Here is a 21868-nt window from a genome sequence, read left to right on the forward strand (position 1 = left end):
GAAATAATAATAGAATTTTCTTCACAATGTAGTTGTCAGATTTAAATGAGAAAATGAACATGAAACTCTATTAGTTACTGCATATAGTGAATATTTCATAAATAGCTGCTGTGTCTACATCATTATCATAGTTATTCTAACACTGTCTAAGTGTATAAGTAAATGTAGTAGATTCATCTCTTCGCCTTGGCTTAGAATCTGAAATTTGGGTAGTTTTAATAGTTCTGAATTTTAAACTTTAAAGAAATAATACGTGGGAGATAATGTTAGATGGCATTATGGAGTCAGAATACTTGGGTTAATTTTTCTCCATCTTTTTTTTTTTTTTTTAAGTAATGCTTATAGCACTTTATCAGATTTTTTAATTGTTTATTTTGAGAGAGTGAGAGGGAGAGAGAATCCCAAGCAGACTCTGCTCTGTCAGTGCTGAGCCCAACCATAGGGCTTGATCCCACGAACCATGAGATCACGACCTGAGTCGAAATCAAGTTGGATGCTTAATTGACTGAACCATCCAGATGCCCCATTTTCCTCCATCTTTTTTTGTTTTTAAGTTTATTTCTTTTGAGAGAGAGAGTGAGAGCATAAGCAGGGGAGGGGCAGACAGAGGAGAGAGAGAATCCCAAGTAGGCTCTGATGCAGGGCTCGATCTCACGACCCATGAGATCTTGACCTGAACCAAAATCAAGAGTCAGATGCACAGATGACTGAGCCACCCAGGTGACCCCTTCCTCCAAGACGTTTCTGCTTGAGCTACAGGGCCTGTGTGAAAATGGATGGGGTACATGTTGGTCTGGCACACGGTAGGCTGCATGATGTCCCACCTTCGTTGACACGCAGTAACAGTAAAAGCAAATTCACACTGTCAGAAAATCATATTTAACCGTCTTCAAGTTGTCTTTATTGACTTTACAACTATGTTTAGAAGTCACTAGGATCCTAAGAAACGTCCTGATATTTTGTGTTGGTTTAATTATGTTTCTCAATTGTTTTGGTGAGGTAGTGAAATTCTGCATCATGCATTTAATTTTACAAAGATTTTAAAATATGCCTTTTAAAATAAGTGACTTGAGGGGCGCCTGGGTGGCGGCAGTCGGTTAAGCGTCCGACTTCAGCCAGGTCACGATCTCGCGGTCTGTGAGTTCGAGCCCCGCGTCAGGCTCTGGGCTGACAGCTCAGAGCCTGGAGCCTGTTTCAGATTCTGTGTCTCCCTCTCTCTCTGCCCCTCCCCCGTTCATGCTCTGTCTCTCTCTGTCCCAAAAATAAATTAAAAAAAAAAAAGAAAAAAAAATAAAATAAGTGACTTGAATGAATATTTTGTACCACTAATTAAGTACTGAGTACCTGCTGTATTTTCAGGATTCCAGAATTGGTATTAGTTGTTACAAGGACTCCGTGGGGCTAGTGAAGAACTTTCAGTTGTATTTGGGCATCATGAAATACATGGGGGGAAAGTTATGTACTGAACTGCAGATCATATAATGTTAATTTTGTAGTCTGGATCACAAATCCAGTAAGGATAGGCATGAGTAGGCATATTCATGTAATTTGTAAAGGCTTCTTGAGTGTGATAGAGAGGATGGACGACACATAAGCTAATAAAATAGGATGACTTTATGAGCTAGGGAAGTCACCACATCTTTACTGGAAAACATCAGTGAAGTATGCCAAGGCATCCATTCAGTTTTTGGTTTAAATAATAATGGTTAGCACCTGAACTTCCAAAAGAGTATAGGAGTACCAATATTTATTTATCTTAATGTGAGTTAGGAAAAAATATATGTACCATCACATCAAATTTAGGATTACATAAATATTGTTACTTAGGGTGAGGCCAGTAAAAAAGTTAATCATAAGTTGATTTAAAGAAAATAGCATAGGTAGTATTATAATATGGTGTCATTGTCAAGATACTGTGGAAATGACTGAAGTTTGTATAAAGCTGTTTTAGACTATACTTTGAGTCATGGAGGAAAGAGTTGACAAAGTTTGGTTAGAGATGGGGCAGTATCAAAAAAAAGAAAAAAAGCTTGAGGCCTGGTGGTGATCTAAAACATTTCCTTGTCTTCACCACTGGAGGACTTCTTCATGCTTGAAGAGCTTCCCTCAGTTCAGAACTAAGTTGTGTCCATTATTTTCTTTTCCCCTTCTTCCACCCCCCTTTATTTAATTGGTTCTTAAATGTTTCTACTACTGACTGCTGCTACCAATACCATCTATAAAATTTTTCATGAGTAAGGGATATTTTTTAGAAGACTTTTTTTTTTAATGTTTATTTTTGAGAGAGAACGGGGCAGGGGGAGGGGCAGAGAGAGAGAGAGAGAGAGAGAAGGGGTACAGAGGACCTGAAGCAGGCTCTGTGCTGACAGCAGAGAGCCCGATGTGGGGCTTGAACTCAAACCGTGAGATCATGACCCCAGCTGAAGTCGGATGCTTAGCCGATTGAGCCATACAGGCACCCTAGAAGACTTTATGATAATATTGTTTGAAATTTATTTCAGACTGTGCCAGCAGATTGTCCTGCAAGTTATTAGGTATGTATTATTTGAAAGAGATTGGGCCTTAACTCTATTTCGGCATTTTCAGAGGTGGAAGCAATGCAAGGGCTATAGATTTTCTTTAGGATATCAGAATAGGGTATAGTATCACTGCGTGGTAATGAAGATACAACTGATTTTGATGAGTGTTACAGCCTGTGTCTTATTTCCCTTGCTTGAAGACTTAATTTGTTGATTGGCACTGTGGGATAGATAGGTCATGGCATTCATCTTTAAGAGCAAGTCTCATGCCAGAAGCATCAAAATGGAGAAATTATCAATAATGCTGTAGTTGGTTAAGTAAACCCCAGGGTTTGGCTTTCTAGTGACCCCTCATTGAGTGCCCTCTACAGGGCACTCTGTAAGGGCATTGCTGGCATGACCAGTCCTTGTTTTCCCATGCTAGCTCTGAAATCCTCTCAGGGAAAGCTTTTTGAACTTTCTCTCCTTGTTCAGTAAATGGCTTGACATGAGGGGTATCCTGGAGGCAGTCTCAACTGAACCCTCAAGGCTTATCAGCACTTGCCTGGTGGACAGCACCACAGTCCCTGCCCTGGCTCCCTCCATTCTCCCAGTCTCTAGGGCTCAGGATCCCAGTTTCTACAAATTACCAGGTTTCCCCCACATGAATTAATTTGGAAAGAGGTGCAGACAAGAATGTCCATAGGTGATGGCTGCTCCAGAGCTGAAGAGACTTTGGCTATTTAAGGATAAATCAGGCGCCTGGGTGGCTCAGTCAGTTGAGCGTCTGACTTCACTTCAGGTCATGATCTCACACACAGTTCATGAGTTCGAGCCCTGCATTGGGCTCTGAGCTAATAGCACAGAGCCTGCTTTGAATTCTCCCTCTGTCTGCTGCTCCCCACCCCCCACCCCCCCACTGCTCTCTCTCCCTTGCTCGCTCTCTCTCTCTCTCTCTCTCTCTGAAAAATAAACAAACATTTTTTAAAAAAAGGAAAAATCAGAGGGAGGTGCAAGCAAAGATTGTCCTAGAACAGTTACGAAAAAATATAAAATTTGTTGTCATTCATTCCTTCAGCATTCCCTTCCTCCTTCCAGAGGAAGGTTTCATTAAATAAAGTTTGTGCCTGGGTGATGGTGTGGAGAAGTGGGAAAGTTTAATAAAATGGAAAAAAAGGAAAAATAAGATTGAGACTTTTGTGTCATGGTAAGAGTATAGCAGTAAAACTGATATATTTTATTGAGAAGGTACTGTGTGCTAGGCACTGTGTTTAAGTCCTTTCTATTCAGTGAGCTTAGAGTTGGTCCCTGGCAGGGCCATATCTGGAAGCCAGTGTGTCCAACTCAGACCCTTGCTCCTAAGCACTACCCTGCAAGGCCAGAACCACTGGGGATGACTTAGAGGAACATCTGAGGCTTTTGAGAATCCCCAGTTGCAGAGTGCACTCAAGTTTCTTTAATAAACTGCAGTAAAAAGCCTGACTTCACAAGAATTACTGTGTGCATCTGGGCAAGTAGTGAGTGATGAGCTACAATGAGAAGTGAGTTTGAGGGTGTTGAATTCATGTTTGTTGGCTAAGCAGGATTACAAATCCATGCATGTTAATGGGATTTCAGGGCTGTGATTAAACCTACAGAATCAAGGACCTTTTGGATGTATTTTTAGTGGTGTAAGTATCACCCAGTCTTTTCTGCTTCTTATGAGCACCAGGTAGAGACTTGATGAGACCAATAGGTCAGCCTGCCCTTTGTAGCTGGAGCTCAGTTCCTACAGAATGTCTTTGAAAACATGTGTTTCTGATCTGTCAAAATTGGTTTGGCCAAAAGGAAAATTGTAGCTTTTGTAGCCTGGTTTGTTTAAAGAAACAAAAATAACTACACACCAAAGTTTCAGTGCACAGAGTATGGTTTAATTCTTCATTGACTTTTATGCTTTTTATTACTCTGATTTTTATTTCCCATCAATGTGCTAGGTAAGTAAAATTATATGCAGGACATATGTACTGCCTATAAAATACCCATGTTCATTTTTATCTTTGGTTATTATGTGCAAAATTACAGCATTATGAACTACTTTAGTGTTAATGAGTAACTTTAGTACAATACTTAGATTACTGTCAGGAGATAAAAAGCTTAGGAAACTTAAGATCATTTGTTTTGAAATACGTAGTGTTGGAATTACTTAAATGAATTTTTTTTCCCTCTAGACTCTTAAAGAGTTCCTTTGCCACTGATCTGTGTGTGTGTGTGTGTGTGTGTGTGTGTGCGCGCGCGCGTGCGCACGTTGGTGTATTTTTGTTTATGATGTTGGATTATAACGTGGGCATGAAAATTGCCCTGTCTACTCCATGAATACATTGCCTTATACCTACACATATTAACTAATACATATTTTATCTTATCTAATACATATTTGCACATAATACCTGGGGATAGAATTAGTTATATAGAAAATTTCGAGCTGAATGGGAATTTTAGTTCAGACACCTCAGGTGTCATTGTGCAGACACTTATTAGGTGGGGCTTAATAGGAACTCCCAGTGGTGGCTTAAATATTTTGCTTTTATACTATTGGCAATTTTAAATCATGAAGATTTTTATATGGACCTTGAAAGCAAAGTAAAGATTTAAACCACTTTGGGGGTCTTCACAACCCTGGCTTTGATGGAAAGAGTGGAGGATTGCCCGTGTCATAAAGCCGTATGTTTTTAAACTGTGAGCATGGTGCTTTGCACAAGTAAAAACTGCTAAAGGGACAGATGTTGCCAATTTCAAATGTACAGGGGGAAGGCAAATATTGCTAAGCAACGGTGTACTTGAGAGCATTTTTAGGAGCAGAGCCAGGGGAGTTGTGCCTGGGAGCACTCGCTGCCGCTTATGGCTCAGTACAGGGGAAGAGATTCAAAGTTCTTTCCTGTCAGGGCCGCCATTGCAGCCGCTAGCACAAAAGACAGTGGCCCAGTGGCACCGATTAGGGCTGGCAAGGGGATGTATGAAAACAGGAAAGCTTTTTTGCCATGTAGGAAGGCAGTAAGACATGTTCACAGAGGTAAGTGCCCCACAGTGAACAGCTGCCCCACAGTAAGTATGAGGAAGTGCAGGCCTGAGGTTCAGGTGGGGAAGAAGGAGGTGAGAGAGTGAGGCCTCAAACAAGGAACGTCTCTCCCTCTCCTTTTCTCCCATTCCATCCTTCCCTTTCCTCTCCTCCTTCCCTTCTTTCCACCTTCCCTCCTTTTCTTCTCTTTGCCTTCTCTGTTAGGGGCTAACATCAGAGAAGAGAAGGATCCCAGTAACCTCTGTAGTTGAGCGAGGCTGTGCATGACCGTCTAAACAAGATAAATAAGCTTTCCAGCCACAGGTATCCGGCCCCTCCCATGGCCCCTCCCTTGGTATACACTTGATAGGTAGCTGACAGGTGGTGTGGCGTGGCTTTGTTGTTGTTGTGTGCGTGTTTTTTTTCTTTTGGCTGCCACCAGAGACTGAATACCTCTTGAGATTTTCGTGGTTGTTGGGTTGGATTATGGATTTTCCTTTCTCTGTCTCTTTCTTCCTAATGAAATAATGGAATTAAAGTAGAGAAAGTGTAATATTATCATTTTATAACTGTATGAAATCACAGCCTATTTTTGGCAATGCATTTTAAAGAAATTAAAAACATTTAAAAATAAGCAGTTCCTTACCATTCAGATTTTTTCTGTTCATCTTTCAAGCTCTGGTCTTGAACTCCTGAATCGCTTGGCAAATATTGATGGTTTCTTTTATCTTTCTAAAGTACAGGTACACACGGAAGATATTGGCAGTTTAAAAGCTTATGTATGTGTGTATACACGTGTATGCTCCCCTGCTTTGCTTTCCCTCCCTGCCCTTCTGCACCCTCCCTTTCTGTCTCCTCTCCCCCTTGATTTTTATTGCTGTGTTTTTGTTTTTCAGCAAATGGCGTTTAAGTCAAATTCAAAGGATTGTGGGGCTCTACCCAAGTTCTAACTTAAATTAAAAATTGATTTCCAGTGGTGAAAGAATATTTTGAAGTAATTTTACTTCTGTATAGGCAGGTATAGGAGATAAATTTTAATGTTCTTAGAGTTATATGTTTCCCATTAATTTATTGACCAGGATTTGTGGTCATGTAGCCTATGACTGTGTAGGATGTAAATGTATGTGATGAAAGGCTAGTTAGAGAAGATGACAGTGTTTACAATCCCCACCCCCACCCCGCTTTAGAAGATAGAATTTGTTTAAAGTTAAGCACTAGTGCATTTTCTGTCTGCCACAAGAGAGCTGAGAAATTGGGCACAAGTAATGAGAAAGGAGGGAGAACCCTCAAGTTATTATAATGTGAACTTTTTCTTGATTGATTTGAATTCAGGTTATACCTTTGAGCTTTTTTTTTTTTTAGGAACTGTGTCCTAAAATGAGTTGGAGGACCTGTTAGCTCCAGATTTAGGAAGGAATAGAGTTTTTTAGTGACTTGAATCCCTCACAAATAATGTTTTTTGTTTTTGTTTTTGTTTTTGTTTTTAAACTTGTTCTAATGAAGTCCAGAAGAAACTGGCTAATTTTCTCCTACAAAAAGCTTTTGAGAGAATTTTATTAAGGAAACAACTTTTTGACATTGAGATGCCTCTGAAAAGTTTTACTAAAAGAGATAATAAAACGAATAAGACTGACCTGCTCTGGAACCGGTGTAAAACTTTTCAGGTTCACTTAATGTTACTTGGCAGACAGCATTATTATGGCATCATAAATAATCTTATTTTTACAGAGGATTCTGCTGTACCAGTTAAAGAACTTTAAGTTGAAAGGACTTATTTTTTATTTAAAAAAAAAAAAAAAATTTTTTTAATGTTTATTTATTTTTGAGACAGAGAGAGACAGAGCATGAATGAGGGAGGGTCAGAGAGAGAGGGAGACACAGAATCTGAAGCAGGCTCCAGTCTCTGAGCTGTCAGCACAGAGCCCGACGCGGGGCTCGAACTCACAGACTGTGAGATCATGACCTGAGGCAAAGTCGGCCACTTAACTGACTGAACCACCCAAGCGCCCCTGAAAGGACTTTTTAAATAGCAGGTGCCCCTTCTCATGTTCCAAACTGGCAGCGTGATTATGATAATGTCAGTAAAAAAGTGACCAAGGCTCCAGGAGCATTTTCCCAGCAGGCCATGTGCCAGGTATAAGGAACATTCAGGAGGGCCACAGTTGGATTTATGTACAACTGAGATGTAATTTATTTCTGGTTTGACCCTACTATCTTCTTTTTTTTTTAAGATTTTATTTTTAAGTAATTTCTATACCCAACGTGGGACTCGAACTCACAATCCCAAGATGAAGATTCACACATTCCTCTGACTCAGCCAGCCAAGCGCCCTGACCCTTCCATCTCCTAAAGGCAGTTTTCAAAAGGAGTTGGTTTTGTTGCTGCTATTAGAATGGTTGACTGTTTTTCATATTCTCTCTTCTGTGGCACCTAGATTGTATATTCTAGAAAAGTTTAGAAGGAAAGAGGGGAAATGGGAACGACAGGGAATGCAAGAGTATTGAGAGTTATGACAGATGTGGTTGAGTCACCCTGTGTCTTAAAACACTCAAAAAGTTGGAGTCTTGGTTCAAGGGGCTCTGGGTTAAAGTCAAAAGAGTACTTTGAAAACTCCACTGTGGGTGTGTGTCAGTGTGAGGGGATGAGAAGAGCAGAAAGGAGACGGAGCGTGGACAAGATTGAGATGGAAAAAGTTGCAAGGATAGTCACTGCTTCATGTTTTCAAAGTGGGCACACACCTATTGTTTGCTGCTGCAACTTTTGGAATCGTGATTATATATAGTATGAATGCTTAAAATGCTTTTAATTCAGCAGGTATTAGAGTACATTTATTTTACAAGAATGTTTTTCCTTGGCACATATGAAATAGCTATTTAAAATAAGTGCAAGAATAAAACTTATATGTATATATTTACCTTATCCCTTGTATTTATAAAAGAAAAAAATACTGGCACTTGTGGAGTGACTAAGTATTTATTCAGAACATTGTTACTAAACATTTTCACTTTGGCCAGTTTAGTAAATCACTTTATAAGATGAACTTTACTGGAAACCTGATGCAATTTGTCTGTATTTTCTGACCAAACTTACATACAAAGATAATGCAGGAAAAGGAAAAGATTATTAAGTCTCCCAGAGATTCAGTGGAATTAGTAAACTTTTTTTTTTTCCTAAAAAGAATGACTGAATCTGGCTCTTGGTAGATTATAGAAAAGCAAAATAGTCTCTTAAATGGAGGTGCTCTTTGATGATAAGATTAAATGAGTGATTTATAATCATTCATAATGTTACAATATTAGATGAATTGTACTTTCCCAGAATGATCTTTGGCCCTTTTTCTACACTCTGGCAAGTAACCTGGTTAGTTGTTACCAATATTAAAGCTGAAAGAAGGGAGGGGGGAATTTACTTGTTCAGAATTAAGATATAAAGCACGAGGCCATCTTTATTTGCCTTCTTTCCTCTGTGTTTATTATAGTATCAGTAATCCCCAAGGTAGTGTGAAGTTCAAATTGCTTCCTCAGTGCATATATGCCTGCTTCAGTAATTTTCTTTCCTTTTTTTCCCTGGGTTCTGTTTTTTGTTTTTAAGAGTCAACATGCCAGGAGACAGACAACCAACACCTAGCCCAGAGGGGACTGTTGAGATTACTGCTGGAATAAATCCAAGATAAAATCTTTATGTTCTTTCAGACAAAGCATGGATTAAATGGCTTATCTTATTCATATGACTTCAGTTTCTTTCAACCTAATCCAGAAACTGATGGAAAGTTTTTTTCTGATGCCTCTTGTAGTCTTAGCTTATGCTCAGCTATGGAAAAAAAGAAAAAAAGTCCAGGCACCCTATGGAATGTAGAATTCGACATGGTTTCTGAACATTGTTTGCCACTTAAGTTTGATAGACACCTATACTCAAAGGAGGTGAAGAACACAGGTTTATGTATCTATAAATCTGGTCATGGTTGACAAACTGGTAGTGTTGTTTTATACTCACAACCATCAGTTAATACAATTTAACTTGTGTGTGTGTGTGTGGGAGAAAGAGAGAGAGACAGAGTGAGCACTCAAGGGAGCGAGAGGGGGGCGGTGGGAAGAGGGAAGGAAGGGTAGGATGGGGATTGGAGTAAGCATGGTCACAAAACACCATCACACTGCAGTATAACACCTTCTCTACAGTGATAATATTTTAATTGAAAAGACTACTCATGCTTTGCAAAGTAATGTACCCAGTCAAAAAGAAAAATTAAATCTCTCTTAGAAAAAGCTCTAAAGATTGTTTTGGTGAGGAGGATTGGTTGTGGTAGGAATAGATCATATAGTTTGGTACTTTTGAAAAAGGTTGTCAATTTATTATCACTGGAATGGAACCATTGTCTAGACTTGTTCTTTGTGATGCCTTTTCCCCTCCCCTCCCTTCCCTTCCCTTCCCTTCCCTTCCCTTCCCTTCCCTTCCCTTCCCTTCCCTTCCCTTCCCCTCCCTTTTCCTCCCTTCCTTCCCTCCCTTCCCTTTCTTTTTTTAAAGCACTGCCTTTTTAGCTAGTCTTACTAAATCATTCACAGTTAATATGCCCACAGTGGGCTTCATGGGGTCTCATGTGATCTTTCATCATAGGCACAGTGTTTTCAAGTCTTAAGAGCATTGGAGATTTCTGATACCTTATTACATGGTGAATGGTAGTGGTTCACAGGCAAAAGTTAGGAAGTCAGTGAATAACTGAGATTAGACATGAGTACTATCAAACAATGGTAAGTTTTTTACATTTGTTTTTCATCCAACTACTTTGTTTTTAAGTCAATTTAAATTTGGCTCAGGTATACCCCATTCCTCTTAACTTTTACACCAAGAAACTAGTTGACATTGTCATATCTACTGAAGACATTTCTGTATATAATGCATAAACATAATTTTTTTTTTTAAATAGGAACTGTTTCATGTGGCTTTACAGAAGCCCTGGGAATACATTAAAATGTACACACTCAGTTGATCTTAGGAAATATAATAGTAATAAAATAAACGAAATTAACACTTTTATTACTCCCCTCGTGTTCATTTGTACATTTAGATCAAGTTTTTACAATTATATGTGGAAAACAGCTACTCACTGTTCTTTTTATTTTTGTTTATTTAAACCAAGTCTTCAAAACTAGATCCTAGTTTTCACAATGAAAAGATGCTTTCTTTCAATAGAAATCAAAACAGAATTTCCAGAATATTTTAACTAATTCAGTTAGTACAATTTATGAGCTTTCTTATAAATTCATATACTTTTGAAAAATAAATTCTTTATGACACTAAAGCAAACCACTTCAGGTAAAATCAGTGACTGGAAAGGAACAATAAACTCTAATTATTCATATTGATATTTAAAAGTTCAAAATACTTCTTTCTGTGAGGTTTTTTAAGTTTCAGTAATGATATTTAGGGTTCTTTTCATTTTTAGACCATTTTGCTCTAGTTGGTGAAAGACAAGTAGATACATACAGTTTGCCTATAAAAAAGTTTACTTAAAGGTGAACTTTGAAAAAATCAGGAATATTAGCTCTCATTTAATAAGTGAATTGGGGGGGGGTGCCTGGGTGGCTCAGTCAGTAAAGCATCCGACTCTTAGTTTTGGCTCAGGTCATGATCTCTCATGGTTTGTGAGTTCAAGCCCCATGTTGGGCTCTGTTCTGACAGCATGGAGCTTGCTTGGAATTCTCTCTCTCTGCCCCTCCCTTGCTGTCTTTATCTCTCTCTCTCAAAATAATAAACATTAAAAAAAAAAAAAAAAAAGTGAGTTGGGATGCCACCACATCTTCCAAAGCTTCCAGCATTCTTTTTCTGTTTTTTATCCTGGAGTATTTCTTGATCTCCTATCTCAAGGATACACATGTCTTTCCTTACCCCCACCCAAGCATGCCTGATGTACCCCCTCTCCCAACAGTCATGATCTCATGCAACTCTCATATCTGAAACTTTGCTCAGAGAAATTCATGTCCCCACACTGCACTTAGGAAACTACTCCTTGGGTGAAAAACATCTGATTGGGTTGTTGGTGGTAATGGAATTTTGTTATAATAGTTTTTGTTTGTTTTTTTGAGGATTTCTGTGTCTTAAAAAGCATCATTGTTCTGTGGAGATGTCTGTAATATTACAAATGTGAACAAACACGTTGCTTCTAATATGTAGGGGGAAAAGGGAGAATTCACCATAACATATTCCAAATTTTTGGTAAGCTCATGTTTCTGAATTTCGTTGAAGATGCCACGAAATGACAAAATCAAATTCATTCATTTGACAAATACTACTTGCATATCTGTGTTAGTCCATAATTATGCTGAGGTCATGGGAGACACAGAGATGAATGAATTAACTCCAGACCCCACCAAATAGGAAACGAGTCTGAGGAAAATAAATGAAAACACCAAGGGTTATCTTGGTGTAAGAAGACTTATAGAAAAGGTCTGTCAGTATTTCTGACACCTCTGTTTCTACACTTCCCCGCTTTTCTGGATCCTCCAATACGAGTAGAAGGCATGATCTTTCCACAATAAATTTTTGTTTGATGGTAACTGTAGGTGACCTATAGATTCCTAAAATTGTTTTAAATAGCCTTGTCTTTTATCAGTCTCTTTCCTCCTCTCCTTGAAAAATTTATTTGGGGAGCTGTAGAGATTTCTGCAATTAGCATGACGTTAATTGTGGGAGCCTTCGTGCCTGGCAGACAGTTTGGCATTAAAAAAAGGGATCTTTGCTACATGTTGGAGTGTATCAATTTTATTTTATTTTTTTAAGTTTATTTATTTATTTTTGAGAGAGAGGAAAAAAGCATGAGTGGGGGAGGGGCAGAGAGAGAGGGAAAGAGAGAGAATCCCAAATGTGGGGCTCAAACCTACCAGCTGTGATATCATGACCTGAGCTAAAGTCGGACGCTTAGCTGACTGAACCACCCAGGCGCCCCTGGAGCATATCACATTTTAAAAGGTATCCAAAACCTCTCCATTATTTGAAAATACTTGGGGAGAGGTGGGAGGGTGTTTAATTTTTTGAAGGGAGAACTTAACAATTAAAGTTGGTTTGCACTTTACATAATACTATTACACTGTTAAGAGTGCCTTATTCTGTCAGCTCATTATCCCTCCTTTCATAGTAACAATCTATAACTTTCTTACTTACAAAAGCTTATACGTTTTGTACTGTAAGTGTGCCCATAAATTTCACTAGGGATCTTTTTTTAAAATTTTTTTAATTTTTAATTTTTTGAGAGACAGACCATGAGCAGGGTGGGACAGAGAAAGAGGGAGACAGAATCTGAAGCAGGCTCCAGGCTATGAGCTGTCAGCACAGAGCTCCACACGGGGCTCAAACTCAGGAACCATGAGATCGAAGTTGGATACTTAACCAACAGAGCCATCCAGGCGCCCCAGTCTGTCTAGGGATCTTAAAAATTCTTTTAAAATACCAGGTATGGAAGTAGATGCTTAGGTAGTTGCCCAAAGGGCATGATGCTTCTGAAGAAGTAATATTGCTAGCACCTTCATACCTTTCCCAGCCTAAGTAGGCACACCCAGGCAGTCTAAGTGTGTTCTTGTAATAGGGCTCGCTGTTGAGGTAATTTACTGTGTATTCACAAAGTAAAATTAATTTTGTGTCAAAACCTTGCTCAGGCAGGCCTTTTGGTTTCCATCTCTAATCTGTGTCTTGGAAATGTTGATTATGGCATCTTCATGATAAATGCGTTATTTGTATGACATTAGCTTCAACATGTATTGTCTTACTTCTTCCTCACAGCAGTCCTGTGAGGTTTTGTGTATTTCGAATGTGTGTGCTCAGTATTTAAGTATGACTGATTTCTTAAAAACCAAGCCAAATAATGCAGCTGTTTCAAGGACTTTGTAGTTTAGTTTGGGAAGAAAAAATGAATTAGCCAGCAAACACTGGATCAGGCCTTGATAGTAGTCCTGGATTTCCACAGGAACACCTCACAGTCTGTGGTGGAAGGCTGACTGCAAATCTGTGAATAGCTCGGTGTGCTAAGTGTTAATGTGGGGCAAGCCCAGAGCACCGAGGAAGAAACTGGAAACTGATTCACATAGGTGTGTGTTTGGGAGAAGGAAAGTTACATTGACTGTACTTTGAGTAAAAGTTTTTATCCCTGTTTTTTAAAAATATCAATTATGTTTTTATTTATGAACAGATATATTTTGTGATCCAGAATTTAAAAGATAAAAATATGTAGTGCAAATCTTCCCACTGCTCCACCCCTCTAGCCACCTAATTCTCTTTTCTACAAGGCTGATGTCACAGGCTTCTTGTCTGTATTCCCAGTAGTATTTTTTTTGCATGGTTAGTAACTACATACATGTTCCCTTCTGTCACCTTTTCATGTATACAAATCTTGGCATATACTGCACCTATATTTTTCCCTCTTGCTTAACAATATGTCTTAGAGATTACTCCCAAATCAATACATGAAGAGAGTACTAATTCTTTGTTATGGCTACATAGTATTTCTGTGTAAGGGGCATGTACCACAGTTTTCTTAGCCAGTTAACTTCTGAATGGGCATTTAGATTGTATCCAGTATCTTACTAGTTGCAAACGAGGCTGAAGTGAATAGGTTTGTACATATGTCTTTGTGTACATGTAGAAGTTGGTGCTATAAGTCAAATTGTTGTGTCTATGGGAAATTAGAATTTGGGGGCGGTTGCCTAATTGAGGCCTTTAGAAGTTGTGACCCTTTACCCTCCCACAAACCAGGGTATTAGAGTGCCTTTTTCCTCATATTTAACAGATACAGTATCATCAGTTTTTTGTTTTGCCAGTCAGTATGTGAAAAATAGTTTCTACGTAGTCATAGTGTTTTTGAGGAGAAAACAATGCAAAACAGTTTCCCTTTTGTCCCTGGTATGTTTATTTCCAGTAGTTTGTTATTTAAGACATTGACTTATAATTCCTACAAGCTACAGTATTTAGGAAGTCTCTAAAGCTCTAAAAATTGGAAATTTATTTTCATGTTCTGAGTTCTGAGCCTGAAAACATACCAGCAAATGTTTATTGGTTGCCTCTGTGTGACAGGCATTGTGTGATTGGTGGTTCACCGAGGTAGTGCTGGCCCCCGCTCTCATGGAACTTGTGATCAGGAAGTAGCAGAGATGATGCTACATGAGGTGCTTTAGCAGTATAGAGAGCTGTGGGAGCACGTGAACAGTTTTGGGAGGGAGGGATTGGGGAATCTTTTCCAAAAGATGTTTTTTAGGCTGTGACCTGAAGTCTGCGTGGGAGTTATCTGGACACCAGTGAGGGAAGAGAGTTTTAGATAGGGACAAGAAAAGTATGAGTCATCTAGCTAGATGGGGATTGGTGTGCAACAAGTAGATACTACAGGCCGAACCGTAATCCAAAAGTTGACCTGTGTTTGAAGAAAAATAGCATGAGCCTTATCTTTTAAAAATTAAACTGATAGAGAACCCTCTTGAGGTTTCTGTCCACACTATTAAAGAAAGGCTTAGGGTGCCTGAGTGGCTCAGTCGGTTAAGTGTCTGGTTTCAGATCAGGCTTTGCCCTGATGACTTCATGGGTTCAAACCCCGCATCAGATTCTGTGCTGGCAGCACAAAGCCTGCTTAGCATTCTCTTTCTCCCTCTCTCTGTGACCCCTCCCCCACTCATGCTGTCTCTGTCTCTCTCAAAATAAATAAATAAACTTTAAAAAATGTTTTAAAAAGAATGCCTTAATGATGTTGGCACCAGGGATTTCACATATCCCTGGGCCTTTTGAAAGTTTTTAGAGTTTCACATTTGACCTTCATACCAATCCTGTGAAGCAGTTAGGTTTGTTAATATTATCCCCTTTATCACCATGAGGAAATAGTCGCAACGAAGTTGAATCTCATCCAGAATTGGAGAGCCAGTCCTCAGCAGGGCCAGAACTAGAATCCAAGATCTTTTTTGACTTCCTTTGTCAGCATGCTGCCTTCACGCTCCCTGCAGTTCCTGGTTAGTGATAACTAAGCCTTTTTGAGACTGGCATTGTTATAAAAGTGCTGCTCCGTTGAAACTTGAGAAACTTAAAACACAGTATTGCAAGAGCCTCCAGGTCTCAGTGGTGAGGTATATTTCTTCGTCCTGCTCTTTTTTAGCTTATTAAAACAAACTGTGTCATGCTTAGAATTCATTTACTAACTTATTTTGGTATCTGTGTATTTCCTTATGATTACACAATGTCATTCCAAGAGCAGTGAGAAATCAGACTGAGGCCAGCATTGCTGCCTTTTCTGGTCTGAAGCCGTGTAGTAGGAAGAGGCAGCTAAATCTGAATACCAAAGCGCTTCTTTGTACAAACAGAAGCAAGACATTGTTTTTCAAAGAATGTTTTTGGTCACGTGTAGGACAACTGGAGTCACATCTCCTCCTTAAAATGCTAATATATTTGCCTCTTGCCTGAAGGTTGAGGTTTTTGGAAAGGTAGTATTAATATTATGAAACCAGGCTCAGTCACTTCAGAGCATTGTGTGACTTTGGATATGTAATTTAATTTCTCTAGAATTCGGTCTGGGATAATACCTACCACAGAGGTTAATATGAGAATTGGAGCATTATACGGAATTTTGTCACATTTTTTTGTTGTCAAAGTATAATTGACATACAATATTCTATTAGTTTCAGGTGTACAACGTAGTGATGCAACCTTTATACATTACGGAGTGATCACCATACTAAATCTAGCTGCCATGTGTCACCATGCAAAGTTGTTACCTATTATTGACTATATTCCCTATGCTGTACATTGCATCCCTGTGTCTTATTTATTTTAGAACTGGAAGTTTGTACCTCTTAATCCCTTTCCCTTATTTCAGCCATCTCCCATCCCACTCCCCTCTGGTAACCGAATTGTTCTATCTGTGAGTCTGTTTCTGTTTTGTTTTTTAGATTCTAAATATAAGTAGAATCATACAGTATTTGTCTAATTCTGACCTCTTTCACTTTGCATAATACCCTCTAGGTCATTCACATTGTGACAAATGGCAAGATTATGTTTTTCTTTGGCTCGGTAACATTCCATTGCATGTATATACTGCATCTTTATGCCTTCATCTATCAATAGATTCTTAGGTTGTTTCCATATCTTGGCTATTGTAAATAATGCTGCAGTAAATGTGGGTTTGCTTATATCTTTTCAAATTAATGTTTTTGTTTTCTTTGGATTCTTTGGATAAGTACCCAGAAGTGGAATTGCTGCATTGTATGGTATTTCTAATTTTACTTTTTGAGGAACCTCCATACTGTTTTCATAGTGGCCACCCCATTTTGCATTCCCACCAACAGTGCGCATGGGTTCCCTTTCCTCCACATACTCACCAACACTTGTTATTTCTTGCGTTTCCCCCCCCCCCCCCCACCCAAATGTTTATTTTTGAGAGAGAGAGAAAGAAAGAGCACGAGCTGGGGAAAGGCAGAGAGAGTGGGAGACAGAATCCAAAGCAGGCTCCAGGCTCTGAGCTGTCAGCACAGAGCCCAATGTGGGGCTCAAACCCACAAACCGTGAGATCATGGCCTGAGTCAAAGTTGGATGCTTAACTGACTGAGCCACCCAGCCACCCCTTCTTGTCTTTTTGATAATAGCCATTCCCTTAGGTGTGAGGTGGTATCTCATTGTGGTTTTGATTTGCATTTCCCTGGTGATCAGTGATGTTGAGCATCTTTTCATGTGTCAGCTCTCTGTATGTCTTCTTTAGAAAAATGCCTATTCAGGTTCTGTGCCCAATTTTTAATTGGATTGTTTTCTGGATAGTAGTTGTGAGTTCTTTGTGTATTTTGGATATTAACCCTTAGTGGGTTGTTTGAAAATATCCTCTCCCATTCGGTAGTTTCCCTTTTTCATTTTATTGATAGTATCCTTCATTGTGCAAAAGCGTTTAGTTTGATGTGGTCCCATTTATTTATTTTTGCTTTTGTTCTTGCCTGAGCAGACAGATCAAAAAAAAATATTGCTTAGACTGATGTTCAAGAGATTACCGCTTATCCTTTTTTTTCAGGAGTTTTATGGTTTCCGGTCTTAAAGTCTCTAATCCGTGTTGCGTTTATTTTTGTGTATCGTGTAAGAAGGTGATGTAGTTACATTCTTTTGCAAGTAGTTGTCCAGATTTCCCAGCACCATTTATTTAAGACTATCTTTTTCCATTTGTATGTTCTTGCTTCCTTTGTTGAAGATTAATTGACTGTACAAGCATGGTTTATTTCTGGACTCGATTTGGTTCCCTTGATCTGTGCATCTGTTTTTGTGCCAGTACCATATTGTTTTGCTTCCTATACCTTTGTAGTGTCGTTTGAAATCAGGGAGTATGATACTTGCAAGCTTTGTTCTTCTTTCTCAAGATTGCTTTGCCTATTTGGGGTCTGTTTTGGCTCTGTACAAATTTTCATACTATTCTAGTTTTGTGAAAAAATGTCATTAGTGTTTTGGTAATTTGCACTGAATCTATAGATTGCTTTGGGTAGTATGGGCATTTTACTTTATCTTATTTTACTTGTATTCTATTTTGGGGTAGTATGAACATTTTAACAGTATTCTTCTAGTCTATGAGCCACGTTATGTCTTTTTATTTATTTTTGTGGTCTTCAGTTTATTTCATCAATGTCTTACAGTTTTCAGAGTACTGGTCTGGTCTTTTACTTCCTTTGTTAAATTTATTCCTAGTTGGTTTTTTTGGTTTTTTTTTTTTTATGTGATTGAAAATGGTATTTTCTTAATTTCTCTTTCTGATAGTTATTAGTGTATAAAAGTGCAACAGATTTATGTATATTAATTTTGTATCCTGAACCTTTACTGAATTCTTTTTTTAGTTCTAATAGTTTTCTGATGAAGCCTTTAGAGCTTTCTATATATAGTTTCATGTCATCTGCAAATAATGATAGTTTTACTTCTTTTCCAATTTGGATGCTTTTTATTTCTTGTCTGATTGCTATGGCTAAGACTTCCAATGAAAGGGGCAAGAGTGGGCATCCTCATCTTGTTCCTGATCTTAGAAGAAAAGCTTTCAGCTTTTCACATTCGAGTATAATGTTAGCTGTGGTATTTCTTTTTTAAGTTTCTACAATAAGGGCTATATCTGCAGTTGATGGGTACATTTAGTACAGTCCCCCCCCCCCGCCAAGCTAATGATGTTGCATCTTACAATAAATGGTATCAAATAGAAGAAATAACAGTACATAAAAAGGTTAATGCAATGTCAGGTACAATATGTATTCAGTAAGTAGCTGCTGTCATTTTATTTTCAATTGAATTATGGTTCCTGTGTTAAGTCCATACCTTTGTGGGGAAGCAAGGTCAGTCTACATACAGGATACCAGATTTGTGAGGCAGTCAGAAGTAGGTAGGCAGGAAGGAAGAGCTGCATTCCCCTAGGAACCTAGATGCTGCCTGTGAGAGACAGCAGTGGGATTTGTGGTTGTAAGTGCTAAGGTCACTGTCTACACCGTGGAAGCAGAGCTGGACAAAGAAGGACCTGCAGACTAGAATTTCTTGATTCATGCAACCAGCATGGATTATTGTTGTTGCTTTTTATCCTGTCTTGTGCTTTGTGGAGGTCTTACCTGCAGATCTTCAGCCTTAACTAGGCTGTGCTTTAGAGAGGCTGATTGTTTACTATTTGGCTGCAGTGTTTGTTACAGGGACCTGGCTTCTCTGAGCAGGAGTGGCAGTACTCTGCTGGAGACCCTGTGGCAAAAGTGGATTTTAAGGAAAGGATTAGGCCATAATGGTTTGTTGAGCTTCCCCTCCCTTTTTGGAAAGTCTCCTTCCAGCGGCCGACTTGGAGGTGCCAAGATGTACTTTATTAAACACAAGAGAGCCTGTCCTTACAGCTCTTTCTCTGCAGACAGATTTGAAATACCTGTACTCTAGTTTAAGAGTCTCTAATTTGAGCCAGAAGAAGAGTAGAGATCTGAATTTCAGGCAGATGGAACATAAAATGGGCCCATGTTATACAGACTCTCTTTATATATCTCTATTATAACCTCTCCTCTTTTAAATACAGTTTGAAAAATATATCTTGATAAAGAGGAATTAACTCTAATTCTGTAACTTATTCTTAAATGGTTCAGTGTAGAGGTATGGGTGGGAGAGAAAAATACAAAGTAAATGCGATAGAATGCCAGCATTTGGGGAGTTTGGGTGAAGGGTTCATGGGAATTTCTTTTATTATTTTTGTAATTTTTCTGTAAATATAAAATTATTTCTAAAAAGAAAAGTTGAAAATATCGTGAGCATCTTTCCATGCTATATAGATGTACTATAAAGGTCTTCAGCTAGATTCCTATTGTTGGGCATTTGATTATTTCCAGTTATTTGCCATTATAAACAGTGCTGCTTGGAAGTCTTAAAAAAAATTTTTTTAAGTTTATTTTGAGAGAGACACAGACCGCATGAGCGGAGGAGAGGCAGAGAGAGGGGTAGAGAGCGCAGGAATCCCAAGCAGGCTCCACGCTGCCAGCACAGAGCCTGACGTGGGGCTTGAACCCATGAAACTGTGAGATCATGACTTGAGCCGAAACCAAGAATTGGACACTTTAACCAAGTGAACCACCCAGGCGCCCCAGGGAGGTCTTTAAATATATCCTCATGTATTTGGAATGGAATCCCCACATCCCTTTGAAATACTCCCACTTTCATAATGGATTTAATAGGAACATTCACAGTAAATTAACCGATTAATGCTTGAACCTAAGACCTTATTTATAATTTTAAATGGGTTAAATGGTGACTCCTTAGCAATGTTTATCTTATCCAGATACTAATAAATACTGAGCTATAGAAAAATTTCTTCAATTCTGCTTCATCTCATATAATAACTTTAGGGACAGCTTGGCGGCTCAGTTGGTTAAGTGTGTCACTCTTGATTTCCACTTAGGTCATGATCTCACGGATTCATGAGTTTGAACCTTGCATCAGGCTCTGCACTGACAATGTGAAGCCTGCTTGTGATTCTCTTTCTCTCCCTCTCTCTCTGCCCCTCCCCCGCTCAAAATAAATAAACTTTAAAGAAAAATAAAAACTTTAGAAAAAAAATCTTTTAGTGACACGAAACATCTTGGCTAGGTATTGACTCCTTGAATAATTAAGAAGTTCAGAAAATCGTTTAGTGTCCTGAAGTTACAGCTTTTTCATCTCATTCTGTTGGAAGCAGTGGAGAAATCTTTTTCTCTCTGATTCCTCACTTTCATTGATTCCCAGATATGTTAATTGGATTCCCATTCTCATTCCAGGAACAGATGGGATGAGGGGACTACTTGACCAGAGTCAGTAGTAATATGCTGTATCTCTGTTGTGTTGATCCACCTTCAGCTTATAATTGTTATTTGTCCTAATTATGCATGTGAAAAACTGAAACCATAGAATACTCTTAAATTTTATCATGATGTCAAAACAGCATTCATTTCTGTTCCTGACAGTTGTCCTGAAATGTTGGGTTATTAGTATTTGGTCCAGTTTTTAGGCATCTATTAATGGTTTTGAAAAACAAAGAGCAGGTAAGCAAGTCTAGTGTTTGACATGCATAATGCCTAAAGGCAGAGCTGATAGGACATGTGGACTAAAGGGATACCCTTGATTCTTTGGATGTACCTTCTGACTTCCAGAGCCAGTCAAAAATATCAAACTGCAAACATTTCAACAAAACTGTTTGCATGAAATTCACGTTTTAAAACCTGACCCCAGGCAAATTAAATTACATTTGAACATTGACGGATCCGTTCAGTTTGATTCCATGGCAGTGTGAATGTTGTATGCTCTTTTCTTTCCTTTGCCTTCATCCTTCAACTGGAATGGTGGGTTAATGAATCGTAGATCAGGAATTGGCAACCAGTGCTGTATTAAATTACACTCAGATCAGAAATGAGAGCCAGGAAAAGAAGCCTTTCATCTACTCTCCAGCTATGAGGCAGGTATTGGTATTGGACCAGACAGACTGGGAAGACCAGTAACGGGAGGAGTGTGTGTTGTATAGAACTTGACCAGGGCACTTGGCTGTGAATTGACACAGAGCAAAAAGTTGCTTTTCCAGGGAAAATCATGAGGTCGTGGGATTTCATGTCTCTAGTTAAGGAAAAATGATTTTTAAAGTTTTTTTTTTTAAACTTTTGCATTTTCTTTGCACTTATAAAGACTGTAAAAAGACATTTCCTAGACACCATCTGTGGTGGTGATATTGGTGGCAGCAGCCGTCATTTGTTTAGCTGGAGATAAGGAAGAGAAGTCTAAGTAGTAGATCTTTTATCCAAGACACTAGGAAATCTGTTTCTCCTAGGGTCTTTCTCTGAGGAAATACATAGTATGTGTTTGTGTGTACACACGTGTA

General features: G+C 38.8%; 1 protein-coding gene across 6 annotated transcripts in view; it reads left to right on the forward strand.

Annotated features, from left to right (window-relative positions):
* AFF1 (ALF transcription elongation factor 1) overlaps positions 1-21868 on the forward strand; it is a 146049-nt gene that overhangs the window by 55603 nt on the left and 68578 nt on the right. The gene's annotated exons all lie outside the window — the stretch shown is intronic.

This window comes from Panthera onca, chromosome B1, assembly GCF_046562875.1.
Source record: "Panthera onca isolate mPanOnc1 chromosome B1, mPanOnc1 haplotype 2, whole genome shotgun sequence".
Classification (NCBI taxonomy): domain Eukaryota; kingdom Metazoa; phylum Chordata; class Mammalia; order Carnivora; family Felidae; genus Panthera; species Panthera onca.